Source organism: Triticum aestivum, chromosome 5A (assembly GCF_018294505.1).
Source record: "Triticum aestivum cultivar Chinese Spring chromosome 5A, IWGSC CS RefSeq v2.1, whole genome shotgun sequence".
NCBI classification, from domain to species: domain Eukaryota; kingdom Viridiplantae; phylum Streptophyta; class Magnoliopsida; order Poales; family Poaceae; genus Triticum; species Triticum aestivum.
The window spans coordinates 224,185,162-224,201,824 of record NC_057806.1 but is presented as its reverse complement, the minus strand read 5'-3'; the positions used below and the strand labels follow the sequence as shown (position 1 = coordinate 224,201,824).

At 43.7% G+C, this 16,663-nt stretch overlaps 1 pseudogene; it reads left to right on the top strand.

Moving 5' to 3' along the window:
• Positions 1-10,176, top strand: part of LOC123101279 (zinc finger protein 36-like) — a 31,663-nt pseudogene extending 21,487 nt beyond the window's left edge.
• Positions 10,177-16,663: the final 6,487 nt, after the last annotated feature.

The following is a 16,663-nucleotide window of genomic DNA, read 5'->3' as shown; positions in this document are numbered from 1 at the left end:
TCCAGAAACGCCTCTTCCTAATGCGAGCAAAGTTATATGGGTTGTAATCTTCGAAGAATACGTGCTCGCCGAAGAAATCATCAGCCTTGAACTTTTGCTTGCGTGAGAATGGATCATTTGGCTTTGGTAGAGGAGTGTCAGTGAGTTGCATCACGACCTCAGGAATCTCAATCGCATGTTCTTCAGGCTGAGGAATTTCTGGTTCCTTCTCAGTGGCAGTCTGCGTCTTTAGTTGTTCAACAGCTGCATTTTCTTCAGCGCTAGTGGCTGGAATTTCCTCATGTACAGATGCAGTGGGGTGAGTTTCTTCAGAGCCCATTTGAACAGTTGGTGCAGGCGACTGAGGTATTTGCTGCAGCGGTGTGAACATTGGAGAGTTTGGATGCTGACTTTCCCAGAATTCATCACTCATTACTGGTGTGGAGCAGCCAACATCCACATCTTCATCTTCCATTTCTTCAACGCCAGCCTCTTCAGCTGTGAACTGAGGCATGGGCGAGGAGATGACAGGTGTTGAAGGGATCGCATCCACTTCAATATCTTCATCAATCTGCTCTGACGAAGCAGCAGAAGGAGTTTCTTCATCAGATCCGCTGGGGATCACATATTCTTCATCAAAAGGAACAAGGTCATTTGATGGCCTGGTAGAGATGGGAACAGCATCAATGGGATTTGCAAATGAACTTGTCATAGGCTTCATCTTCTTCGCAGCTGAAGAATCTAAAGTAGCTAATGCTTTCCTTTTCTTCACTGCAGCATGCTCTGCAGCCTTGGTCTTCTTCACATCTGATGTAGATGAAAGGATTGGAGTTGAAGTTGGCGCAGGAGCAGCTAAGGAATCTGGTTGATTTTATTTAGGCACAATTGATGCAGTTGCCCTGATTTCTTTATTTTCTTCAGGCGCACCACTAGTGGGTGCCCTGGCAATTTCTTCAGTGGCTGGAATGCAGTCATCAGCCCTAGAACTCACATTTTCTTCAGCAGCCTGATTTTCATCAGCGGTGCTGGCATGTTCTTCAGTCGGCTGAGCAGATGCTTCAGCCTGAGGAATTTCTTGTTGCGTTGGGGCTGCAACATTTGTGGTGAACTGTTCTGTTATCTTCACAAATCTGACTTTGGCTCCCAGCCAGTCAGCATAATAGCGATCAAATTCGTCACTCAGTTTCTTGATTTCTGATTGGAGAGCGACAAGTTCTTCAGGTGAAAGCTTCAGCACGTTTTGCTTCAGAAAACGCTCTTTCTTGTACTGCGCTTTCTTCACTCTCCTCCCCTGTTCAAATTTCCATTTCTCTTCTTGTATGAAATGCGTCAGCATGTGACTTTGACCAGGAATTAGTTTGAAATCAGGCATGGGAGTGTTGGGGTCCTTGTGCCATGCATCAATGTACTCGAGGATCAACTTGGGATCCAAAAGCAGTGATACATTTGTTCCCTTGGCTCTAGAGGCCCTGACTTGCCTCTCTCTGATGATTTCTGCAAGTTCATCATCATTAGCTTCGTCTTCATCAGACGGCATTTGGAAAGCGACTTGCCTTTTCTGAGGACTTGGGCGAGGACCTCGTCCAGCAGTGGCCTTCGTCTTCAGTAGTGAGGGGCCAGCTGAGGAACTTGGTGCAGCCGAGGTACTAGCTGAGACACCTGAAGCAATGGAGATGCTTGCAATCCTTTGGCATGAGGCGAGATGCACAGGTGCTGAGGATTTAGTCGGAGCTACCGAGGACTTTGGCGGAGGAGCTGAGGACTTTTGAGGAACAGGAGCAGCATGAGGAATTTGCCGTGAGGTCTTTGAGGATTCTGGCCGTGAGGGCATTGGTGAGGAACTTGGCATTGAGGGCACTGTTGGAGAAGCACTTGGCTTGCGTGCAGGCTTCTTTGACATAGCCTTCTTCGGCTTGACAGCAGAGGCCTCAGTAGAGGCAGCAGCAGCAGAGTCTTCATTGAATTTCCTCACTGCTTCTCTGGCTTGCTTAGCCAACTTGGCTTGGCGCTTGGCCCATTCATCAGGATAGTCCTCACCGCGCTTGAGGCTGGTGGGATCTGCTATTTGGCCAGGTGCCAATGGAGCTCTTGGGCATGGAGGATTGAGTGCGAATTTCTTCATGTACTTTGGAGTTACATATCTGTACTCCCTCCATTCTCTTGCCCATCTCCTTTCTATCCTCTGTATGCGCACCTTGCGCTGATTTTTGTCCTCTTTTCCAAACTTGGCCTCATCAGGAGTGCAGTAGTCTTTGTATATGTCCGCAGGGATTTCAAAGGCAGTCATGACCTCAGGCTTCTTTCCTCCTTTCTGTGGCCTTTTACCATCAGCCATTTTCTTCAGTTGATGAATTTGAACAATCGAATTCTCTGAAGAAGAATGCAACTTTTCTTCGAGGAACGCTGCAAATGAGTTAAGTTGATGAGAACCTAGTGATTCAGCAGCTGACATGAGTACCTGTGAACAGAGTATAGTTGTGAGGAATTTGGAGAGGTCATATGCATTCTCAGAAGGTTTTGTAAAAAGAACAAGTTTGAGGAATTTGACCAGATGAGTCTTGAAGAATTTCACTAAGCGTTCTTTGTCTTAGGTTCCAGAGATGTGTAGATTAAAAATCCACACATTTGAGGAATCTTGAAGAAAAACATGGCTTAGAGAAACGAATCAAGAACGGATAATATGTGAGGTGTTTCAGTGTGTGAAGATATGAAGAAAAACAACTTTGAAGATTTTGTAGATAATCATTCGAATCAACGAGGGCAGTAAAAGTAACTTTTAATTACCCTGCACGAAGAACACGATGAACTGGAGTGAGGAGATGTGAAGTTCGTCTGTGCAGATCTTCCACGCCCTAACTTGGCGGAGGAAGACGGCTACGGCGGCGGCGAAGTGAAGATTTCCGCGGTCGGCGCGAGTACGTCGGCGATGAGGTCGAGGCAGTGAAGCTCTTCCTCACCGGCGGCGATGAAGTAGCAGCAGCGCTAGGGTTTGAGAAGCTCGAGCTGGAGAGAGATCGAGCAGAGTAAAGAAAGTCAGGAAGGGAAGGAGGGGTATTTATAGCCACGGTGAAAAACTGCTCGCCTGAAGAAATTGGACGAACGTGCCCCTGACCTTTCTCATTTGCATGACATGTGTCACCCACGTAGTGAGAGGTGGAGATCGTGTTAGATCGTGGGTGAGTGGATAAGTATATCGTGCGATGCGGAACGGTTTGAGCGGCAAAGCCGAAAATTTAGATAAGATAGTTTTTAAAGTTCCGTTCGCAATTTCTTCAGCTGTCAAGGACACAGTGAAGATTTTGAACTAGTTTCAAATAGAATGTACATGAAGAATTTGTGAACATATTGGGTTGAGTATAGCATAGAGGGGAAGGGTCCGATCACATTCACTTAGCAGAAAAACCAACTTGAAGAATTAGCAATAAGTGAGTGTTGTAGAGGACATAAACTCACATATATATATATAGTCAATGAAGAAAGACGTCGAAAATAGTGAAGACAATGCAAAGTTGAAGAATATGAACAATTGAGGAATTTCAACTTTTGGTGGTGGCGTGACCCACCGTATAAGAATGATGATTTTAGACACCGCGTACAATTATCGTAGGGTTCTGAGAATCAAATTCTTCATTAATTTCTTCACACTAAGAGTGTTATTCTTCATTGATTGAAGAAAAACGTTTCTTCATGTGTTGCACATCTAAGTCATCAATTTTGCATAAGTGTTAGGATGAGTGTCCTTTTCAAAGAACATTCGAAGATTCTAGTATATTTAGCTCACACCGCAACTTGCTAAATCTCTTCTCATCCAAGGGCTTTGTGAAGATATCGGCTAGCTGTTCTCCAGTCTTCACATGCTTAATAGAAATGTCGCGCTCCAACACATGATCACGAAGAAAATGATGACGAATCTGAATGTGCTTTGTCTTCGAGTGTTGAACTGGGTTGTGAGCAATCTTGATGGCACTCTCATTGTCCCAGTAGAGAGGCACATTCTTCATGTTGACGTCGTAGTCCTTGAGAGTTTGCTTCATCCATAGCAATTGAGCACAGCAAGAACCAGCGGCAATATACTCAGCTTCAGCAGTAGATAGTGATACGCAGTTCTGTTTCTTCGAGGACCAACAGACCAAAGATCGTCCGAGGAAATGACATGTACCAGATGTTGACTTGCGGTCCACACGATCACCAGCATAGTCAGAGTCAGAATATCCAATGAGATCAAAAGCCGGGCCCTTGGGGTACCATAATCCAAGTGTTTGTGTGTGAGCTAGATATCGAAGAATATGCTTCACAGCCTTATGGTGTGATTCCTTCGGTGCAGCTTGAAATCGGGCACACATGCAAACACTAAGAATTATATTTGGCCTAGATGCAGATAAGTACAATAAAGAGCCAATCATGGAGCGGTATACCTTATGATCGAAGTCGATACCATTTTCATCAGTGCACAGATGGCCATTTGTGGGCATAGGAATTTTGACGCCTTTGCAATCTTGCATGCCTAATTTCCTCAGTACATCCTTGAGGTATTTCTCCTGAGATATGAATATGCCATTGCGTTGTTGACGAATTTGAAGACCTAAGAAGAATTTCAGCTCTCCCATCATAGACATTTGATATTCTTCACTCATCATATAGGCAAATTCATCACTATAACGTTGGTCAGTACAGCCAAAGATAATATCATCAACATATATTTGGCACACAAACAATTCACCATCATAAGATTTAGTGAAAAGAGTAGGGTTGAGTGAACCGGGTTTGAAGCCTTTCGTCAAGAGGAATTCCTTCAAAGTACCATACCATGCCCGTGGGGCCTGCTTGAGGCCATAGAGGGCCTTGTTGAGTCTGAAGACTTTGTCAGGATTCTTTGGATCTTCAAAACCTGGGGGTTGAGCAACATATACTTGTTCCTCAAGCTTACCATTGAGGAATGCACTTTTCACATCCATTTGATATAAAGTGATATCATGATGGTTAGCATAAGCAAGTAATATGCGAATAGCCTCAAGTCTAGCAACAGGTGCAAAAGTTTCATCGAAATCAATTCCTTCAACCTGTGTGTAGCCTTGAGCTACGAGCCGTGCCTTATTCCTCACCACAAGGCCGTTTTCATCTTGCTTGTTGCGGTAGATCCACTTTGTGCCAATGATATTGTGCTTGCGAGGATCTGGACGTTTGACCAGTTCCCAGACATTGTTGAGCTCGAACTGATGTAATTCTTCTTGCATGGCCTAAATCCACTCAGGCTCCAGAAATGCTTCATCTACCTTAGTGGGCTTTGTAATAGAGACAAAAGCATAGTGACCACAAAAGTTAGATAAATGTGAAGCTTTTGAGCGTGTGAGAGGACCTGGCGCTTTGATGTCATTGGTGATCTTTTCAACTTGCACTTCTTTTGCAATACGAGGATGAGTTGGTTGCCGTTGAAGAATTTGATCAGCGTTTTCTTCAGCACCATTTTCTTCAGCATTTTCTTCAGGCGCATTAGCTCGACATTCTTCATGTTCTGGAATGAATTCTTCAGTAGATTCTTCAGTAGGAATGACATCCTCAGTAGCCTTGAACTTGATTGTTTCCTCGGGTGCTGGTTCATCTATCACAGTAGGTAGGTGCTCTCTTTGCGAGCCATTAGTTTCGTCGAACCGCACATCTACAGTTTCGACAACCTTGTGAAGAACGTTGTTGAAGACTCTGTAGGTGTGCGAGTCCTTTCTGTAACCAAGCATAAAACCTTCATGTGCTTTCGGTGCAAATTTTGAGTTGTGATGAGGATCTCTAATCCAACATTTAGCACCGAAGACTTCGAAATAACTTACATTCGGTTTCTTATAAGTGAGGAGTTCACAGGCTGTCTTCTTGAAGAATTTGTGAAGATATACTCAATTTCATCTGATAATAGAACAGATAAAGCAGTATGAGGACGTGAGAAATGAAAATTCATTTCTTCATGAATAGCTTGCGTCCTTTCAAGCATACTCAGGTCTCCAACAAATTCTTCAGACGATTACGTACGTTTGGAGACCCAACCCTGCAGAAGAGATTAGTTCCTTTTCTTCACCACCCACATCTGAAGGGGTGGCAAAGAGTTCATCATTCTGCGAGCTCCATACGAGAAGGATGGCATAGAAGCCAGTCCATTTCGTTTCACATAAGATGGGTTAGAGTAAGCATAAGAGTAAGAAGAGAAATTCTTCGAGGACTTATGGACATAATGATTTGAAGAATAATGCACATATCCATAATCCTTAGATCTTCCCTGCGAAACATACAGGTTAGCATGATGATGTTCATATGAGGACTTTGATCCATATGAGGAATATGATCCATGTGAGGAGTTTGGTCCGTATGAGGACTTGGATCCATATGAAGAATTTGGTCCATATGAAGAATTTGATCTGGGTTCCTATTCTTCACAGGTGGCGTCATGATGACATTCACCTGAAGATTTTCAAGGCATCTTTTGGGAACCCAGATTTTCTTCATAGGGGAGCCATTCCTGCAATTAGTGCCAACATATCTAGCAAATACTTCACCATTCTAATTTTTGAACATTTTAGAGTTGCAGTCAAATGACTCATCATCAGAATGAGGAGATTCACATGCAAATCCAGATAAGTTAGATGGATCAACTGGAAGTCCCTTTGCAGCAACCCATGTAGTTTTGGGGTACTGCTCAGGCTTCCAATATGTACCATCAGCATTGAGTTTCCTCTCAAAGGCAATACCCTCTTTCCTAGGGTTCCTGTTGAGGATCTGCTTTTTAAGCACATCACAAAGAGTCTGATGCCCTTTGAGGCTTTTGTACATGCCTGTCATGTACAATTCCTTCAGCCCTGCATCGTCAGTGATACTAGCAATGTCCTCAGATGAGGAATTAGTGATAGCAGAGGCATGTGAAGAATTTGAAACATTAGCAGCATTTGAACATTCAGGTGAAGAATTAGCAGATTCACGTTCAATGCACTTCAAGCATGGAGGAACAAATTCTTCCTGAGAAGCGCCGATTTGTTGAGCAAGTAATGAATCGCGCTCCTTCTAAAAATCTTCATAACTCACTCTTACATTCTCATGGTCTTGCTTTCTTTGAAGAAATTCATAAGAAAGCTTCTCATGATCCGATAAGAGAGTGTTATGATGAGTTTGAAGTTTGTCAAGCTTGGACTGAAGTCTCTAAAGATTTTCAGTCAAAGTTTCAGTGCGATCCATTTCTTCACCCAACATATCATCACTTTTGTCTAGCATGTTTTGAACCTTTTCTAAGGCCTTTTGTTGTTTAGTGGCAATATAAACAAGCTTTGTATAGCTAGGTTCAAAATCATCATCAGATTCGTCATCACTAGACTCGGATGAGGAACATTCGGTTACTTTGGCACCTTTTGCCATGAGGCATGGTGCAGAAGATAATGGTTCGGGTTCAAAAGTCATCGTTTTGAGTGATTCCTTGAAATCCTCAAACTAGGGATCATGACAAGTTTGATGACCTTCATAGACGTCAGAGATTCGGTCCCAGATAAGCTTCGCATTGCAAAGATGCATAATGCGCCTCAATTCATCTCTGGATAGGCAGGAACAGATGATATCCTTCACCATGATGTCAAGTCGAGTGTACTTGCGAATATCATCAATGTCCGCCATCTTGCATAGATCGGTCAGACCACTCTCAGTGACGGTCCACAGCTCGATGTTCATCGCCATGAGGCGCTTCTTCATCATGGCCTTCCACTTGGGATACTCGTGACCGTCAAAGATGGGGCATGTCACTTTCTTCATACCTGCAGTCGACATAACTAAAACTCCAGGCGGTTAAACCAAAATCACACAGAACAAGGGAGTACCTTGCTCTGATACCAATTGAAAGTGTGTTATATCGACTAGAGGGGGGTGAATAGGAGATTTTTATGAAATTCTTCACTAAGGAATTTGCCGGTGTGGAAATTCCTTAGCGAAGAACTACTAGCAACGGAATAAGTACTCAAGAGTAAACATGACAGAATACAAGCATGGTCATCATGATGAAATGAAGACAGGCACAAAGTATAGGAAGCGTAAGCACATGATAACACAGGATGAAGACAAACAGACTGAAGAAATTGAACTGAGGAAATTGAGAAAGTCTTTAGTCAAAGTCTTCAAGCATAGATATGAACAAGCACACAACACAGTTATGAGGAAATGAAAGAGTTGAGGAAATAGAACCAGTAAGCTAGATGAAGACAATGATTTGGTAGACCAGTTCCAACTGCTCTCTCAGTTGTACGTATGGTTGGAGCGGCTGAGTATTTAAACTCGAGGACACACAGTCCCGGACACCCAGTCCTGAACACGCAGCTCAGGACACCCAGTCCTCACCATATTCTCCTTGAACTAAGGTCACATAGACCTCGTCCAATCACTCGTGGTAAGTCTTCAGGTGACTTCCGAACCTTCACAAACTTGGTCACTCGGCGATCCACAATTCCTCTTGGATGCTCTAGACCATGACGCCTAACCGTCAGGAAGAAGCACAGTCTTCAAAGGTAACAAGCGTCGGATCCACGCAGGATCAATCTCTTCAGTGATGCTCAATCACTTGGGGTTTGTAGGTGTTTGGGTTTGGGTTTTTCCTCACTTGATGATTTTCTCTCAAAGTCCTCGGAGGATGGGTTGCTCTCAAATGACAAGTGTCAGTTTCTCTCGGAGCAGCCAACCAGCTAGTGGTTGTAGGGGGCGGCTATTTATAGCCTAGGGAGCAGCCCAACATGATAAGACATAAATGCCCTTCAATTATATGACCATTAGGTGGATTGATATTTTGGGATAGCTGGCGCATAGCACGGCAACGGTCAGAATTTTGAGTAGCAAAATCCTCAGGGCTATCATGTTCCTCACTGTGTAGGTAATCCACACTGGCGAATTCCTAACTCCTCAGTCAGGACAAATTCCTTAGAGACCAGAAGAACTTCGTCTCTGTCACTGAAGAAATTGATTGAACTGTATGAGATTTCCAATGGCTTCACTCGAAGGGATTGGTAGGTGTAGGATTTTGAGTTGAGCATCACATGGAAATTTTTCCTTAGTATTTCCTCGACCCCCTTTAACAATATGGTGTTTCCTATGACTCAAGAAAGAGAAAATGAAACTACGAAAACAAAAGTCTTCACGCTTCATGTTCCTCGAAAGAATACCAAGTCTTCAAGGTCACACCAATTTCTTCACTTTCAAAGTCTTCAGAAAGTCTTCAGAATACCAAAGCCTTCAGTCAAAGAACTTCATTTTAGGGGTCGACTTTCTCTGTAAATATCAAACTCCTCATGGACTTATAGACCTGTGTACACTCACAAACGCATTAGTCCCTTAACCGATAAGTCTTCAATACACCAAAATCACTAAGGGGCACTAGATGCACTTACAAACTGATGCTCTCATTTTTGTCGAACTGATCGCCTTCTTTATGAACTGATGCACTCGGTTTGGACCTATGTTACCAGACTCATGGCATTTTCATCCCCGCAATGCAGTCGCCACAGTTGCCGCCGCCGTCGAGGAGCTCTAGCTGCTCGCCCTGAGGGCCTTCGTGGGCGCCGACTCCATGTCCGGCATGGCGGCCTCGCGGGCGGCAGACTAGACCGACCTCTCCCTCTCCCTTTCCCTGGTTCCCACCGCCACGCCGGCGCTCAACAAGGACAACTACCTCGCCATCTGCCTCACCGCGCTCGCCGCCACCATCAAGGAGCAGCAGGCGAGCGTGTGGAACCCGTCCCCTACCCGGGCTTAGGAGCTGCGGTTCAGCTGCGCGGTCTGCGGGAAGGAGTTTGCATCGTACCAGACGATCGACGGGCACAAGTCTAGCCACCGCAAGCCGCCGCCCACCAGAGAGTACTGCATTGCCACACAGGCGTCCATGGGCGGTGGGTCAGAGGCGAGCGCGGTGGCGTCCTCGGGCGAGAGTAGTGGCGGCCTGCATCAGTGCTCGTCTGTGAGCGGGGCTTCACGACCGAGCAGGCGCTCAGAGGGCACAAGCACTGCCACTACTGGGATGGCACCTCTGTTTCCATGTCCATGTCCGTCTCCGTGTCGGCATCCTCTGCCGTGCTGAGGAACTTCGACCTAAACCTGTTGTCGATGCCGGAGAACATAGGGGTGAAGAGGTGGGACGAGGACGAGGAGGTGCAGAGCCCTCTCCCCACCAAGAAGCTGAGTCTTTTGCTATAAAAGAAGGAGAGATGGCCAATGGTCAACCACCCCTTGATTGATTTGTTCATTTGTTGAATTCGATTAGGTATCACCATGATTTGTTGATTTGTTGTATTTATAAGGACACAAAGAAATTAAAACTATGGGCTTAATTCCATTTCCATGCTCCAACGCCCTTCTCTGATCTCTCTGTGTCCATGGTGAGCCGCGCTTCCCGATTTTCCTGGGTTGCTGCTGTACTATCAGAATAACTGAAACTTTGGCATTGCTCGCAAGACTGTAGCACCAGGGTTGCGGTCACTGACTGAACCTAGCTAGTCTGCATTTTTTTGTTCTTGATGAGAAAGATATTTACAATTGATTTCGTAGTCGCAATCGGTCTTCAATTTAATTGACGATTTGGTGGTGAAACTAAACACTTTTAGGTACTGATGATCAACTACAAGCTAATCTATCCAAGTGGGACTGCCACTGCCATCCTCATAAACGGTTCCACACACCTCAAGGAGATAAGAATGCAAGGTCCGACCCTTTTTATTTTTCATTTCCTTTGCGTGAAAAGGACATCTTCTTATTCCCAGCTACGATGAATCAAATCATGTTTTAACTGTGTAAAAATGCTTTAGAAACGGATGGCCCGGACTGATTTAGAATTTCTTTCAACCTTTATCGCAACAGGCAGCAGGTCCGTGGGATTCCTCAAGTACTTTGGGATCAGCTTCTTCTGGAGCTTCTTCTAGTAGTTCTACACCGACGGCGGCGTCTGCGGCTTCCTCCATTTCCCCACCTCCGGGCTAAAAGCCTGGAAGTAAACGTGACGCCTATATGACTTCTTCTTTTTTTCTCTCGCTAAACAATTTTTAAGTTTCGGTGGTTAAAATGAAAATGCATGAGAGAGTTAAGCATTTTAAATCCTCAATGATTCTGTCGCCAAATTTTTCTTCGACTTCAGCCTAACGTATGTTGGCACCGGGATGATCTGCTCGCACCTCGTCAACCTCTCCCTCCTCTTCGGCGTCGTCCTCTCTTAGGGTGTAATGTGGCCGCTCATGAGCAAGTAGGAGGGGAAGTGGTACTCAGCCAAGGCGTCTGCCAGTAGCATGACATGCCTTTCAACGGTTTACAATATCATCGTCCCCGAACTTGCATCATTTGTATCGTTAAACTGATGACATTTTTATAAAAGAAAATTGTTTTGTTTCTTTTTAACTCACATTTCTTGCAATGATGTTCTGGACTTCTTTTGTTTTGCCACTTGAACTTTTACCAACTTGAATTACCGTGTATGGATGAGCACTTGAACTTACAGAAGTGAATGTTTTTGGTTTTAAATTCATATTTATTTCCTTGTCCGAACTTATGGTATCATCATTATCGAACCTGCATGGTTTGCGTAGCTGAACTAAAATAATTTTTTACCCAAATAAATGTGTTGTGTTTTTTGTTTGAGCATAATTTCCTTGGTTCCATTGACGGACTTCCTCAAATTTCATAGACAAACTGACTATGTTTTATTTTTTGAACTTACATGCTAGTAATAATTAAACATTCCCATACAATTTTTTCACTATTCATGGCATCAACCGAAATAGGCAGGAGAGAGCACTATCAAACTGATCATTGTTTTTTATTCATACTGATCAATGTTTTTAATTCATACAAATTTTCCTTTCTTGCAGAAACATCTAACTGTTATGTACACTTTCTTTAAGAAGTAGCAATCAAATCATCTAACAAAAAATTTGAATTTGCAATTAGTGCTATGTGTACATATTTCATTTTTCGATCGTTCTCATTGTCTACGTCATGTACTTCATCCTCAACCTGTTGGTGTCCTTCGTTCTAGTGATCGGCGGCGTCATAGTGTGCTAGTGATCAGCGTCCGTCCAAACCTCTCTCGTGCTACAGTACAAAGAGAAACAAAATAGTGAGAGAAAAGAGCAGTAGATTGAAACAAATTAGAGGTGAGCTACAAAAACATTAAATTATTCTAATAAATTCCTATGGTCAGTAATATCCATAGTGAAGCTTGGTTGTATATAGTACTGACCAGTACTAGTATTTGTGTAAGTCGTAATGATCAGTACTGCTACTTTTGTCTTACTAATGAGCACTCGTGCTGATCTAGCTAACATAGCGAATTTTTCATCTAGTGGACTTTTTAACATTATATTAGAAAACGTGAGATACAAAATAAACAACTAGATTAGAATAGAAGCATTGGCTTATATTAGAAACGATGAGCTAGAAAATAAACAACCAGATGCGAATTTGCTTCAAGTCAGGTTTACTGTTTGTGAATTTGATGCATGTTGCACTATAGGACTGCTACGGGTTTGCAAGTTGGACTTGAGTACTTTTAAATTGTTTCCATTGTATAGTGCCAAAATCCTCACCACAAAAGAACACATCTGCATTACACATATAGGAAAACTGAACTTTCTACGTCTACTATTGTTTTTACAGAGTGGACTTATGTTTTGTTATGTACTTGAACTATTAAAGTTTTTGAAAATTGCCACTATCACACTTGTTATACTTGAAAACTCTAGCCAGACTAGGAAGCCCCCAAATCCCACACAACAAGGCATGTTATATGTATTTTTTCACGAGCTGATGATTGTTCACGTACTGAAACTGAGAGCACCTAGTTTGTGTTTCAGGAATTAAAATAGACGTCCTGAGCACCCCATTTCAGCAAATGTTTGTGCTATAATTCAACAATAGAGAATACATATAAGCAAACACCTATTTTTATGTAGAATATACCATTTTGGCGACCTTCATGTGACTAGCGGTGTCGGAGGTGATCTCGTGTCTCCTGCTGCTGCAGGTTGACGAGGAATAGGCGTGACAATGAAAACAAAACCAGTGAACAGAGTGGGAGTAAGCGCTGGTCGAGCGGCAGATGGAGCCCCACAACTCATGCACCTGTGTCCACCGCCGACCGCCGCCAGCCCAGCCAAACTCCATGAGGTCCACCTGTTCCACATCGCCATCATCGTACTCCATTAGGATCTCCATGTACATTGCATTCCACACCTCAACATGGAAGCCCACCTTCAGCCAGGAACTCGCTTGGGAACCAACTGCTCGACCGTAGACCACACTCGTCCTTGTGGGACTGCCACAAGCGTCAAGGTCAAACTGTTGCACAAAATAAATAAATCAGGAACTCATGGGATGTAGGGTCAAAATGTTGCACAAAAATATATGGTTTCTCTTTTTGCTCAGACATTCCCACAAATGTACCAAGTGCACAGGTTGAACTAATCTCGTGCACGGTACGAACTTGCTCGAGGGTAGGCTGGGAGCTACGAGTGGAGGAGCACATGGAGGTGAACTTCGACTCGGAGGCTACATAAAAAGAGGAAGGGGAAAGGCCAGACCTCACCATTGCGTCATTGAACGGCCCCTGTGTGACCAGTGAACGGACTGTGGTGACGGCGGTGAATGGACTGTGGTGCCGGAGGTGAACTGCCTGTGGCACAAGGGTGGTTCTTTTCCAAACTGGTCGTGGTTTGTTTTTCGAACTTATCTAGATTTAAGATATGAACTTCCTGGCACAATTCTTTTTCGTCCATACAAGTTTACTAACCAACATGACTGCAATATAGGGAGGAACGAAATTGTATACCAGGAGAAGTACACGCTCATGGATCTCCTTTAAATCGGTGGCACGGACAGGGTGTTAGAGGATGGTCGTGAGCCTGCAAATCCAGTGAGGGAACTGAAACCAGCAGTAGAGTACTTTGTCAAACCAGGATTGCGTATACAAGTTTGTTGAAATGGGGCAGTGAAGTCTCACTAGCAGTACTTCTCATGTAGTAATACATGGACTTGCTATTAAATACACATGGACCTGCTATCTTTTCCAATTCTCTTGCGCTTCCTAACCGTCTTTCGCTTCGCCTCCATCGGCCATCATACCCTAAAGGTAACATGTGATCATGCTTGTCAGATATATGTGCTTCAGGTGTAGAGCCATCCATGCCTCAATACAATTGATGTCTGGAGCTACAAAAAATCAGAATGCGCAAATGGACTTCACTGCCCTATCTAATTTTTTTGTTGAATTATCTCTTCTCCATCTTATTATCAGTTCTACACCTAAAGATAAGTTAGGCAACTCCAAGCTTGCTTTCGCAACATTGGATTAGACACGTATGTTTTACTTCTGATTAATTACCTGATGATTGAGCAGTTGATGGTTGGGGTTGTGCTTTCTTTTTCTCGCATGATAGTGGGTTTGGGCCCTGCAGAAGGACTACCAAAACGTTAATGCTGCCCACTAGATCATAACATGCAAATATAGTCGTGCTCGTGCATATGATGAATATCTGAAAAATAGTAGATGGAGATACAACGTTTCCTCTGTTTGTCAAGCAATTTCAGCTAGTGGTCCGCAAGCAATTTCAGAACACCATGCATTTCTAGCTAGTGAAACATGTGACGAAGAACTTAACTCAAAAAATAGGATTTTTGGAGTGGAAGAAGGTGTCGAACGTTGGGTGAACCTGCTACCCCTACTCCTGCGAACTGACGACTCCGGTGAAGTGAAGCTGATGGAGGCGGGGTTCACGAGCAGCGGCTGGTCGCACCGGGATTTGGCCGCTATAGGGGATCCGCTACCCCTATTCCTGTGGACTGACGGCTCTGGTGAAGTGGAGCTGATGGAGGCGGGGTTCACGAGCAGCGGCTGGGCGCACTGGGATTTGGCTCTGTAAAGATGAAGTGCAGCGTATATATTTTTTAGTTGAAGAACTAGTAGTCTTGCAACACAAGAGGCACGACATGGTGCTATTAACTACTCCCTCCGTCCCATAATGTAAGACGTTTTTTGACTCTAGTGTAGTGTCAAAAAATGTCTTACATTATGAGACAGAGGGAGTAACTTACGGAGATCCTTTCTACTTTGTAGTAGTAATCACAAGAGGCGCTGCCACACGATTCAGACTTGTCCCAGCTTCATCTTGCCTAACTTCACAACAGATCGCTTGTAGGCATGAACATAAACACCTATAGGACTGCACAAACCACACAAAAATAAGTTAGTTGTTAACTCGTGAGGTAGCCAGAATCAGCTCGGATGCAATATTTCAAGAAGCCTGGCTCCCACAATTTTTCTCCTCTACTTGCTCTCTCTTCACCCGACCCTTTTATTCCTATCTTGTTTATCAAATCCAGATGCATTAGCAACAATAGCTTGGCTCCAAGAAGAAAAATGCATCGCATGGGGGCAGCAGCGTGCAACTGGGGGCATGCTCCCCATTTTTTAGGGATGCATGTACATGTTGCAGCCGAAGAAATACCATGGAGCTTTTCTGAAAACAAACTATGAACTTTTGTGGAGCTTTTTGTTGGACTGAAGCATTTAAGCAAACACCTGATGGCATCAAGAAAACAAGTGATTACAACATATAGCAACAAAAGCGATGGTATAGAAAAATTGAACTAATGTTTTCTTTCATTCCAACAAACCTCCAGCATATATATTTTTGAACTGATTTTTATTCTATCATTGTACGGTCGTCGTGTATGAGGGAATTAGAAAAAGGCTCTATCAATGATGTTTGTGTGTGCGCGCATGTGATTTAATCAATCAATGATGATGGACAACATCCGTATGTACTGTGCCTCCCATTTTGAACATACACATTTTTTTCAGAAACGCGTGCCCTTCACTCATTTTTCTGCTAGATTGTCATGGAAAATTCATACACCAACAAAATTGATCCTGCATTTGAGCAATGACACTAAATTTACATGTGCTTCAGACAAACAACAAACACATAGATGAACTGGCCCTCGTATGCACACAACAAGCATCAGATTCCATATACCTGAACTTCTAATTATTAATATACTTGAACTTATTCATTGTCAATGTACATGAAGTTTTAAACTTGCCTAGGAGTAATACATGAGCCCCAGCCCCCAATACAAGTATCATGATGGCAATCTATACCAATGACCGACACATGATGAGTAGGCGGCCAAGGTGGAGGATGAGTAGGCGGCCAAGGCTATAACGCCCTCGATGCGGCTATATCTCCCACGTGTCGAAGCACGACTTAGAGGCATAACCGCATTGAAAGCAATGTCGCAAGTGAGGTAATCTTCAAATAACCCATGTAATATATAAGGGAAAGAGATACATAGTTGGCTTACAATCGCCACTTCACACAATTACATGAATAAAGCATTACATCAACCAGATACAATCAAGGTCCGACTATGGAACCAAAATAAAAGAAGACTAACCCAATGCTACACAGATCCCCGATCGACCCCAACTGGGCTCCACTACTGATCAACTAGAACGAAACAACACAAAGGACAAGATCTGCATTGAGCTCCTCCTTTAGCTTGGTTGCGTCAGCTGCACGGTAACCTCGGCACCTACAAGCTGGTTTTGGAAGTATCTGTGAGTCACGGGGACTCAGCAATCTCACACCCTCGCGATCAAGACTATTTAAGCTTATGGGTAAGGTAAAGGTATGAT